Consider the following 10,556-nt stretch of genomic DNA (forward strand, 5'->3'; position numbering starts at 1 on the left):
TATGTGTAAAAAGAAAAGCATGCCCAGTAAAATAACTCCCACAGAGTCACTGCAATATCCAAGTCTTGTTGTTAGCTGCCGCGGAGGTGATTCCAACTCATGGTGACCTTAAGTACAAGAGAATGAAATGTTGCCTGGTTCTGCGTCATCCTCAATCATCAGCATGTTCAAGTCCATCGTTGTGGCTATTTTGATAATCCGTCCCATGGAGGGTCTCTCATTGGTCTTCTACTTCACCAAACGTGATGCTTCGTCTAGTGTCTGATCTTTCCTGATGATGTGTCCAAAGCAAGCAAGTTGGACAACGCTCGGTTGTGATCTATAAGTGATTTCTAGGCCCTTCTCCCAAGCCTGTCTTAGTCTGGAAGCTCGGCTGAAATCTGTTCACCAAGGATGGCCTTGCTAGTATTTGAAATACTGGCAGCAGGGCATCCAGCATCATAGAAATATACTAGCAACTACAATATGACAAACTGACGGACAGGTGGTGAGACCTCTTTACTAAAGTTACTTTTTTTCCTTTTGGGACTGCCATAAAACATTTATTATATTTATTTTTATTTTATTTTTTTATGTTTTTATTGTGCTTTAAGTGAAAGTTTATAAATCAAGTCAGTCAGTCTCTCATGCAAAACCTTATATACACCTTGCTGTATACTCCTAACTGCTCTCCCCCTAATGAGACAGCACACTCATTCCCTCCACCCTGTATTTCCATGTCCATTCAGCCAGCTTCTCTCCCCCTTGTCCTTCATATCTCGCCTCCAGACAGGACCTGCACACATAGTCTCAAGCGTCCACTTAATCCAAGAAGCCCACTCCTCATCAATATCGTTTTCTCTCTTATACTCTAGTCCAATCCCTATTTGAAGAGTTGGTTTTGGGAATGGTTCCAGTCTTGGGCTAACAGAAGACCTGGGGACCATGACCTCCTGGGTCCCTCCAGTCTCAGTCAGACCATTAAATCTGCTCTTTTTACCAGAATTTGAGGGCTCGATGGCACTAGTTTTTTTTTTTTTTTTTTCATCCCACTAGTCTCCTGCTCCTTCAGGTGTTCTCTGTTGTGTTCCCTGTCATGGCAGCCATTGGTTGTAGCCAGGCACCATCCAATTCTTCTGGTCTCAGGCTGATGTAGTTTCTGATTTATGTGGTGCATTCCGACTCTTGGGCTCATACTTACCTTGTGTCTTTGGTGTTCTTCATTCTCCTTTGCTGCATGTGGGCTGAGACCAATTGTTGCATCTTAGACGGCCACTTGCTAGTGTTTAAGTCCCCAGATGCCACTCTCCAAAATGGGATGTAAGATGTTTTCTTAATAGATTTTATTATGCCAATTGACTTAGATGTTCCCTGAAACCGTGGTTCCCAAATCCCTGCCCCTGCTACGCTCATCTTTGAAGCATTCGCTTTATTCAGGAAACTTCTGTGCTTTTTGTTTAGTCCAGTTGTGCTGACCTCTCCCGTATTGTGTGTTTTCCTTTCTTTCACCTAAATTAGCTCTTGTCTGCTATCTAATTAGTGAATACCCTTCTCCCTCCCTCTTTCCCTCAACCCTTCTTGAAACCACCAAAGAATGTTTTCTTCTCTGTTTAAACTATTTCTTGAGTTCTTATAATAGTAGTCTCATACAATATTTGTCCTTTTGCAACTGACTAAAAGAAAAAAAAGTTTTTTTTTCTTTTTAATTTCACTCAGCATAATGCCTTCCAAATTCCTCCATGTTATGAAATGTTTCACAGACTCATCATTGTTCTTCATCAATGCACAGTATTGCATTGTGTGAATATAGCGTAACTTATCTATCCATTTATCTGTTGATGAGCACCTTGGTTGCTTTCATCGTTTTGCTGTTGTAAAGAACGCTGCAATGAACATGGGCGTGCATATATCTGTTGGTGTGATTGCTCTTACTTCTCTCGGATATAGTCCAAGGAGTGGGATTGCTGGATTGTATGGTAGCTCTATTTCTAGCTTTTTAAGGAAGCTCCAAATCAATTTCCAAAGTGGTTGTACCGTTTTACATTCCCACCAGCAGTGTAGAAGTGTTCCAGTCTCTCCACAACCTCTCCAACATTTATTCTTTTGTGTTTTTTAGATTAATGCCAGCTTTGTTGGAGTAAGATGGAATCTCATTGTACTTTTGATTTGCATTTCTCTAATGGCTAATGATCGTGAGCATTTTCTCATGTATCTGTTAGCTACCTGAATGTCTTCTTTAGTGAAGTGCCTGTTCATATCCTTTATGCATTTTTTAATTGGGTTATTTGTCTTTTTGTAGTTGAGTATTTGCAGTAACATGTAGATTTTAGAGATCAGGCACTGATCGGAAATGTCACAGCTAAAAACTTCTTTCCAATCTGTAGGTAATCTTTTTAGTCTTTTGGTGAAGTCTTTGGATGTGGATAGGTGTTTGACTTTTAGGAGCTCCCAGTTATCTAATTTCTCTTTTGCTGTTTGCACAGTTCAAGTAATGTTTTATACACTGTTTATGCCATGAATTAAGGCTCCTAACATTGTCCCTAGTTTTTCTTCCATGATCTTTATCACTTTAGATGTTATATTTAGGTCTTTGATCCATTTTGAGTTGGTTTTTATGGATGGTGTGAGATATGGGTCTTGTTTTATATTTTTGCAGATGGATATCCAGTTATGCCAGCACCGTTTGTTCAACAGACTGTCTTTCCCCCACTTAACTGACTTTGGGCCTTTGTCAAATATCAGCTGCTCATATGTGGATGGATTTATGTCTGGATTCTCAATTCTATTCCATTGGTCTATGTTTCTGTTGTTGTATCACCACCAGGCTGTTTTGACTACTGTGGTGGTATAAGAGGTTCTAAAATCAGGTAGTGTGATGCCTCCCACTTTGTTCTTCTTTCCGGGGCCTCTTTCCCTTCCATAGGAAGTTGTTGATTTGTTTCTCCATCTCGTTAAAAAATGTCTCTAGTATTTGGATCATGATTGCCTTGTTTCTGTTGAACTTTTTGGGCAGAATAGACATTTTTACAATGTTGAGTCTTCCTACCCATTCACAAGTTATGTTTTTCCACTTATGTACATCTCTTTTGGTTTCTTGTGGTAGTGTCTTCTAGTTTTCTTTGTATAGGTCTTATAAGTCTCTGATTAGATGTATTCGTAAGTATTTTATCTTCTTAGGGGCTATTGTAAAAGGTATTGATTTGGTGACTTTCTCTTCGTTGCTCTCTTTCTTGGTGTAGAGGAATCCAACTAATTTATGTATGTTTATCTTGTATCCTGATACTCTGTTGAACTCTTCTATAGTTTCAGTAGTTTTGTTGAGGATTCTTTAGGTTTTTCTGTGTATAAAATTGTGTCTCTGCAAACAGGGTACTTTTACTACTTCTTTGCCAACGTGGATGCCCTTTTTTTCTTTATCTAGCCTAATAGCTCTGGCTAGGACCTCCAACACAATGTTGAATAAGAGTGGTGATAAAGGGCACCCTTGTCTGCTTCCTGTTCTCAATGGGAAGGTTTCAGTCTCTCTTTGTTTAGGATGATGTTGGCTGTTGACTTTGTATAAATGCCCTTTATAATGTTTAGGAATTTTCCTTCTATTCCTATTTTGCTGAGAGTTTTTATCATGAATGGGTGTTGGACTTTGTCAAATGCGTTTTCTGGATAAATTGATAAGATCATGTGGTTCTTGCCTTTTGTTTCATTTATGTGATGGATTACATTAATTGTTTTTGTAACATTGAACCATCCCTGCATACCTGGTATGAATCCCACTGGGTTGTGGTGAATTTTTTTTTTTTTAATGATTTTTATTGTGCTTTAAGTGAAAGTTTACAAATCAAGTCAGTCTGTCACATATAAGCTTATATACACCATACTCCATACTCCCACTTACTCTCCCCCTAATGAGTCAGCCCACTCCGTCCTTCCAGTCTCTCCTTTTGTGACAATTTTGCCAGTTTCTTACCCTCTCTACCCTCCTATCTCCTCTCCAGACAGGAGATGCCAACCCAGTCTCAAGTGTCCACCTGATACAAGTAGCTCACTCTTCGTCAGCATCTCTCTCCAACCTATTGTCCAGTCCCTTCCATGTCTGATGAGTTGTCTTCGGGAATGGTTCCTGTCCTGGGCCAACAGAAGGTTTGGGGACCATGATCGCCGGGATTCCTCTAGTCTCAGGCAGACCATTAAGTTTGGTCTTTTGATGCTAATTTGGGGTCCGCATCCCACTGTTCTCTTGCTCCCTCAGGAGTTCTCTATTCTGCTCCCTGTCAGGGCAGTCATCGGTTGTGGCCGGGCACCATCGAGTTCTTCTGGTCTCAGGATGATGTAAGTCTCTGGTCCATGTGGCCCTTTCTGTCTCTTGGGCTCATAGTTATCGTGTGACCTTCATTCTCCTTTGATCCAGGTGTGTTGAGACCAAGTGTTGCATCTTAGATGGCCGCTTGTTAGCAATTAAGACCCCAGATGCCACATTTCAAAGTGGGATGCTGAATGTTTTCATAATTGAATTATTTTGCCAATTGACTTAGAAGTCCCCTTAAGCCGTAGTCCCCAAACCCCTGCCCTTGCTCCCCTGAACTTTGAAGCATTGAGTTTATCCCAGAAACTTCTTTGCTTTTGGTCCAGTCCAGTTGAGCTGACCTTCCGTGTATTGAGTATTGTCCTTCCCTTCACCTAAAGTAGTTCTTATCTATGAATTAATCAGTAAATAACCCTATCCCACCCTCCCTCCCTCCCCACCTCGTAACCACAAAAGTATGTGTTCTTCTCAGCTTATACTCTTTTTCAAGATCTTATAATAGCGGTCTTATACAATATTTGTCCTTTTGCCTCTATTTTCACTCAGCATAACGCGTTCCAGGTTCCTCCATGTTATGAAATGTTTCACAGATTTGTCACTGTTCTTTATCGTTGCATAGTATCCCATTGTGTTACTGTACCAGAATTTATTTAACCATTCATCCGTTGATGGACACCTTGGTTGCTTCCAGCTTTTTGCTATTGTAAACAGAGCTGTAATAAACATGGGTGTGCATATATCTGTTCATGTAAAGGCTCTTATTTCTCTAGGGTATATTCCGAGGAGTGGGATTTCTGGGTTGTATGGTAGTTCTATTTCTAACTTTTTAAGAAAACGCCAGATAGATTTCCAAAGTGGTTGTACCATTTGACATTCCCACCAGCAGTGTATAAGAGTTCCAATCTCTCCGCTGCCTCTCCAACACTTATTGTTTTGTGTTTTTTGGATTAATGCCAGCTTTGTTGGAGTGAGATGGAATCTCATCGTAGTTTTAATTTGCATTTCTCTAATGGCTAATGATCGTGAGCATTTTCTCATGTATCTGTTAGCTGCCTGAATATCTTCTTTAGTGAAGTGTGTGTTCATATCCTTTGCCCACTTTTTGATTGGGTTGTTTGTCTTTTGTGGTTGAGTTTTAACAGAATCGTATAGATTTTAGAGATCAGGCGCTGGTCGGAGATGTGATAGCTGAAAATTCTTTCCCAGTCTGTAGGTGGTCTTTTTACTCTTTTGGTGAAGTCTTTAGATGAGCATAGGTGTTAGATTTTTAGGAGTTCCCAGTTATCTGGCTTCTCTTCATCATTTTTGGTAATGTTTTGTATTCTGTTTATGCCTTGTATTAGGGCTTCTTACATTGTCCCTATATTTTCTTCCATGATCTTTATCGTTTTAGTCTTTATGTTTAGGTCTTTGATCCTCTTGGAGTTAGTTTTTGTGCATGGTGTGAGGTATGGGTCCTGTTTCATTTTTTTCCAAATGGATATCCAGTTATGCCAGCACCATTTGTTAAAAAGTGTATCTTTTCCCCAATGAACTGACACTGGGCCTTTGTCAATTATCAGCTGCTCATATGTGGATGGGTTTATATCTGGGTTCTCAATTCTGTTCCAGTGGTCTATGTGCTTGTTGTTGTACCAGTACCACGCTGTTTTGACTACTGTGGCTGTAGAAAAGCTTCTAAAATCAGGTAGAGTGAGGCCTCCCACTTTCTTCTTCTTTTTCAGTAATGCTTTACTTATCCGGGGCTTCTTTCCCTTCCATAGGAAGTTGGTGATTTGTTTCTCCATCACATTAAAAAATGTCATTGGAATTTGGATCGGAAGTACATTGTATGTATAGATGGCTTTTGGTAGAATAGACATTTTTACGGTGTTAAGACTTCCTATCCATGAGCAAGTATGTTTTTCCACTTATGGAGGTCCTTTTTAGTTTCTTGCACTAGTACTTTGTAGTTTTCTTTGTATAGGTCTTTTACATCCTCGGTAAGATTTATTCCTAAGTATTTTATCTTCTTGGGGGCTACTGTGAATGGTATTGATTTGGTGATTTCCTCTTCGATGTTCTTTTTGTTGATGGAGAGGAATCCAAGGAGGATTTTTGTATGTTTATCTTATAACCTGAGACTCTGCCAAACTCTTGTATTAGTTTCAGTAGTGTTCTGGAGGATTCCTTGGGGTTTTCTGTGTATAAGATCATGTCATCTGCAAATAGAGATAATTTTACTTCCTCTTTGCCAATCCGGATGCCCTTTATTTCTTTGTCTAGCCAGATTGCTCTGGCTAGGACCTCTAGCACAAAGTTGAATAAGAGTGGTGATAAAGGGCATCCTGAATTATTTTTTTGGTATGCTGTTGCATTCTATTGGCTAGAATATTGTTGAGGATATTTGTCTGTAATTTTCTTTTTCTGTGGCGCCTTTACCGGGTTTTGGTATCAGGTTTATGCTGGCTTCATAGAATGAGTTTGGGAGTATTCCATCCTTTTCTATGCTCTGAAATACCTTTAGTAGTAGTGCTGTTTACTTTTCTCTGAAAGTTTGGTAGAATTCTCCAGTGAAGCTGTTAGGGCCAGGGCTTCTCTTCGTTGGGAGTTTTTTGAATACTTTTTCAATCCTTCCTTTTGTTATAGGTTTATTTAGTTGTTCTGTCTATGTTTATGTTAGTTTAGGTAGGTCGTGTGTTTCTAGAAATCTGTCCATTTCTTCTAGGTTTTCAAATTTGTTAGAGTACAACTTTTCATCGTACTCTGTTATGATTCTTTTAATTTCGGTTGGGTCTGTTGTGATATCGCCCATCTCGTTTCTTATTTGGGTTATTTGCTTCGTCTCCTGTTTTTCTTTTGTCCTTCTGGCCAGTGTTTTATGGATTGTATTAATGTTTCAAAGTGCCAGCTTTTGGTCTTGTTAACTCTTTCAGTTGTTTTTCTGTTCTCTATTTCTGTTAATTCTGCTGTAATTTTTATTATTTGCTTTCTTCTGGTGCCTGGAGCTTTTTTTTGTTGCTCTCTTTCCATTTGTTCAAGTCGTAGGAATAATTTGTTCTTTGATTTTGGCCCCTTCTTCTTTTTGTATGCATGCATTTATCGATCTAAATTGACTTCTGAGCACTGCTTTGGCTCTGTCCCAAAGTTCTGATAGGAAGTGTTCTCTTGGATTCTATGAATTTCTTTATTTTGTCCTTAATTTGTTCCATAATCTAGTCGTTTTTGAGCAAAGTGTTGTCAGTTTCCATGTGTTTGTTTTCTTTTCCCTGATTTTCCTGTTATATTGCCTTCTACTTTTCTGGTCAGAGAAGGTGCTTTGTAATATTTTCATATTTTGGATTCTGTTAAGGCTTGCTCTATGTCCTATTATGTGGTCTATTCTATAGAATGTTCCCTGTGCATTGGAAAGGAAAGTATACTTGGATGCTGTTGGGTGCAGTGTTCTGTATATGTCTATGAGGTCAAGTTGGCTGATTGTGGTATTTAGATCTTTTGTGCCTTTACTGAGCTTCTTTCTGGATGTTCTGTCCTTCACTGAGAGTGGTGTGTTGAAGTCTCCTACAATTATTGTGGAGCTATATAGCTTACTTTTCAATGCTTTTCGAGTTTGTTTTATGTATTTTGAAGCCTTGTCGCTGAGTGCAGAAATATTTAATATGGTAATATTCCCCTGGTATATTTTCCTTTTAATCATTTTATAATGTCCTTCCTTATCATTTGCTGTAGATTTAAGTTTCAATTCTGTTTTGTCAGAAATTAGTATAGCCACTCTTGCTCTTTTTTTGATTGTTGTTTGGTTGATATATTTTTTCCCATCCTTTGAGTTTTAGTTTGTTTGTGTCTTTAAGTCTAAGGTGTGTCTCTTCCAGGCAGCTTATAGATGGATTGTGGTTTTTTTTTAGCCATTCTGCAACTCTCTGTCTCTTTATTTGTGCATTTAGTTCATTGACATTCAGCATGATTATAGGTAGGTATGAGTTTAGTGCTGCCATTTTGATGCCTTTTTATGTGTATTGTTGACAGTTTCATTTTTGCACTTACTTTTTTGTTCTGAGAAGTTTTTCTTGGTAAATTGTGTGTTCCTGTTTTTCATTGTGGTTGAATTTGTTTTTGCTGAGTGTTTCTGTTTTTCTTGTTTTTTATTTTGAAGTGTAGGATTCTTAGTGTTCTTTGTGGTTGCCTTAACATTTACCCCTATTTTTATAAGTTTAAACCTATAAAGTTACGAATTCTTGATTTCTTTATTTTTATTCATTTCTCATTTAATTCCAGTGTGCCTTCGAATCAATATTTCAGTTAGGGTGCATGGGCAATAAACTTTCTAATTGTATACACTGCACAGCATTCATTAAGTAAAGTTATTTTCTCTTGTTACAAACCATCTCTGGTGTTCTCTAGTCAGCAGGTTACATTTGGGAAATGGTGAAGGGGTGGTTTGCTGTCTGCCTACTATACTGCTTAATGGTGAGTTTTCCTGAGGTGTCCAATTTAGACCTTCATCCAAGAAAGATAAAAAGTCCTTAAAGGATGACTTGACCATTTCTGATGCCTGATGCCTGAGTCCCCAGAATATGTACGGGTGGTTGATATTAATTCTGGTACAAAACCCTTCTGGGTCTAATTTATACCACAAACTTGGAACTCTATAACTTGGGTCCAGCTTGTTACCCATTTCTTGCTTTCCTCAGAGAAACAAACGGAATTGCCATGGTGCAAGTGAAAGAAATCAAACAGTGCAGGGCTCTTTGGGTCAAAATGAATAATCCCACTGTTCACTGGCAAGTCCAGAGGTTTTTATTACTTACAGTAATGAGGACAAGATAAATGGAGTAGGGCTTATCAAATGGAGTACGTTCTCCCAAAAGGTTCTTTTCTAAGGGTGAAATGTTTGGCCACATCCATGCACATCCCTCAATGGGTAAGAGAACAAAGAGGAACTTGGGGCTGGGCTTATATAGATAAACAGGAGAATTGTAGGGCTGAACTGCATGGAAGCAAGAGGAAGGGGAGTAAGAGAAAGGTTCCTTTGTTCAGGTACCAATAGCATAGCAACCCTGGGACCAGGAAAATGTCTTTGTTGAGGCAAAAACTGTGTGGCTGTCCTGTGACCAGCTTCCCCACTAACTACAAGATTAATAGTGCACATTTAAGTAGTTATGGATAGTCATGGAGACAGAAAGTTACTGTGAGCTCAGACAGGGAGGAAGACTTCTCTGTCAATAAGAACCTGGGAGAGAGAGGTGTGACACAATTCCCAGCCTCCTTATCAGAGAATGCTCTGAGCCCAAGACTTCAGCTTTGGTGGCCTGGAAACCAAAAGTCGCTCCCTTCAGGTTGATTCCGACTCATAGCAACCCCAGAGGGTTTCCATGGCTGTAAATCTCCATTGCAGCAGACTACCACATCTTTCTCTCATGGAGCTACTGTTGGTTTCACACCGCCAACATTTTCATTAGCAGTCAATTGTTTTAACCACTGTGCCAACAGGGCTCCTTAGGTGGCCTGGATGGGAATCATAAAGGCAGATGGCCCACCCAGTACGAATCGTTACATCATCCAAGTGCTTTATAATAAAAATATCATCAAGTTAGAATAAGATGTGTCAATAAATGATCATAGCTTATAAATTTTACAAAGGATCTTTATTCACTGCTATGTTCCAAATGCATCAAACACAGCCTGGCACATACTAAATGATCAATTAATATTTATAGTTGTTGTTGAAATGAGGAAAATTATGGAGAATTTAACATATTCAGATTGGTGCTGCCAGCAAGGAGAAACCTAAATCTGGAAATCTAAATCAAGAGTTATGACAACGTGGGCCCTCTTGGATCTTGCCATTTCCAGATTTGGGAATTCTCCTCAAGAAAATAAGTTTAAGAAAATGGATATAGAAGGAAAAAATGAAGAAGGAAAGGAAGGAGGAAGGAAAGGAGGGAGGAAGGAAGGAAGGAAGGAAAGAGAAAAATGAAGAAAAGAAGGGATAAAATGATAGAAAACAAACCTCAGTGTTCACCAACAAGCCAAGTAAATGATACTGTATCAGTATGATTAAATATTTTGTCACATTCAAAATGATCAAAAATGATTAAATATTTTGCCACATTCAAAATGATCAAGCTATAGAAATTCTTAGATATTTCTAAGAAATAATATGAAAAATCATTTGGAACACAAGTTTCCATTATAACTACAAAAGTAGAATCAATATGCTTAATTAGAGCAGGATGTGAATTTTCATCTACAGTCCTATGGAATAAGATACACTGTATTATTTCTATACACCAGTGGT

General features: G+C 38.7%; 1 protein-coding gene across 1 annotated transcript in view; it reads right to left on the reverse strand.

The window, feature by feature from the left end:
* LOC126080868 (glycine N-acyltransferase-like) overlaps nucleotides 1-10,556 on the reverse strand; it is an 86,984-nt gene that overhangs the window by 50,002 nt on the left and 26,426 nt on the right. The gene's annotated exons all lie outside the window — the stretch shown is intronic.

Source organism: Elephas maximus, chromosome 7, assembly GCF_024166365.1.
Source record: "Elephas maximus indicus isolate mEleMax1 chromosome 7, mEleMax1 primary haplotype, whole genome shotgun sequence".
In the NCBI taxonomy this organism is placed as follows: Eukaryota; Metazoa; Chordata; class Mammalia; order Proboscidea; family Elephantidae; genus Elephas; species Elephas maximus.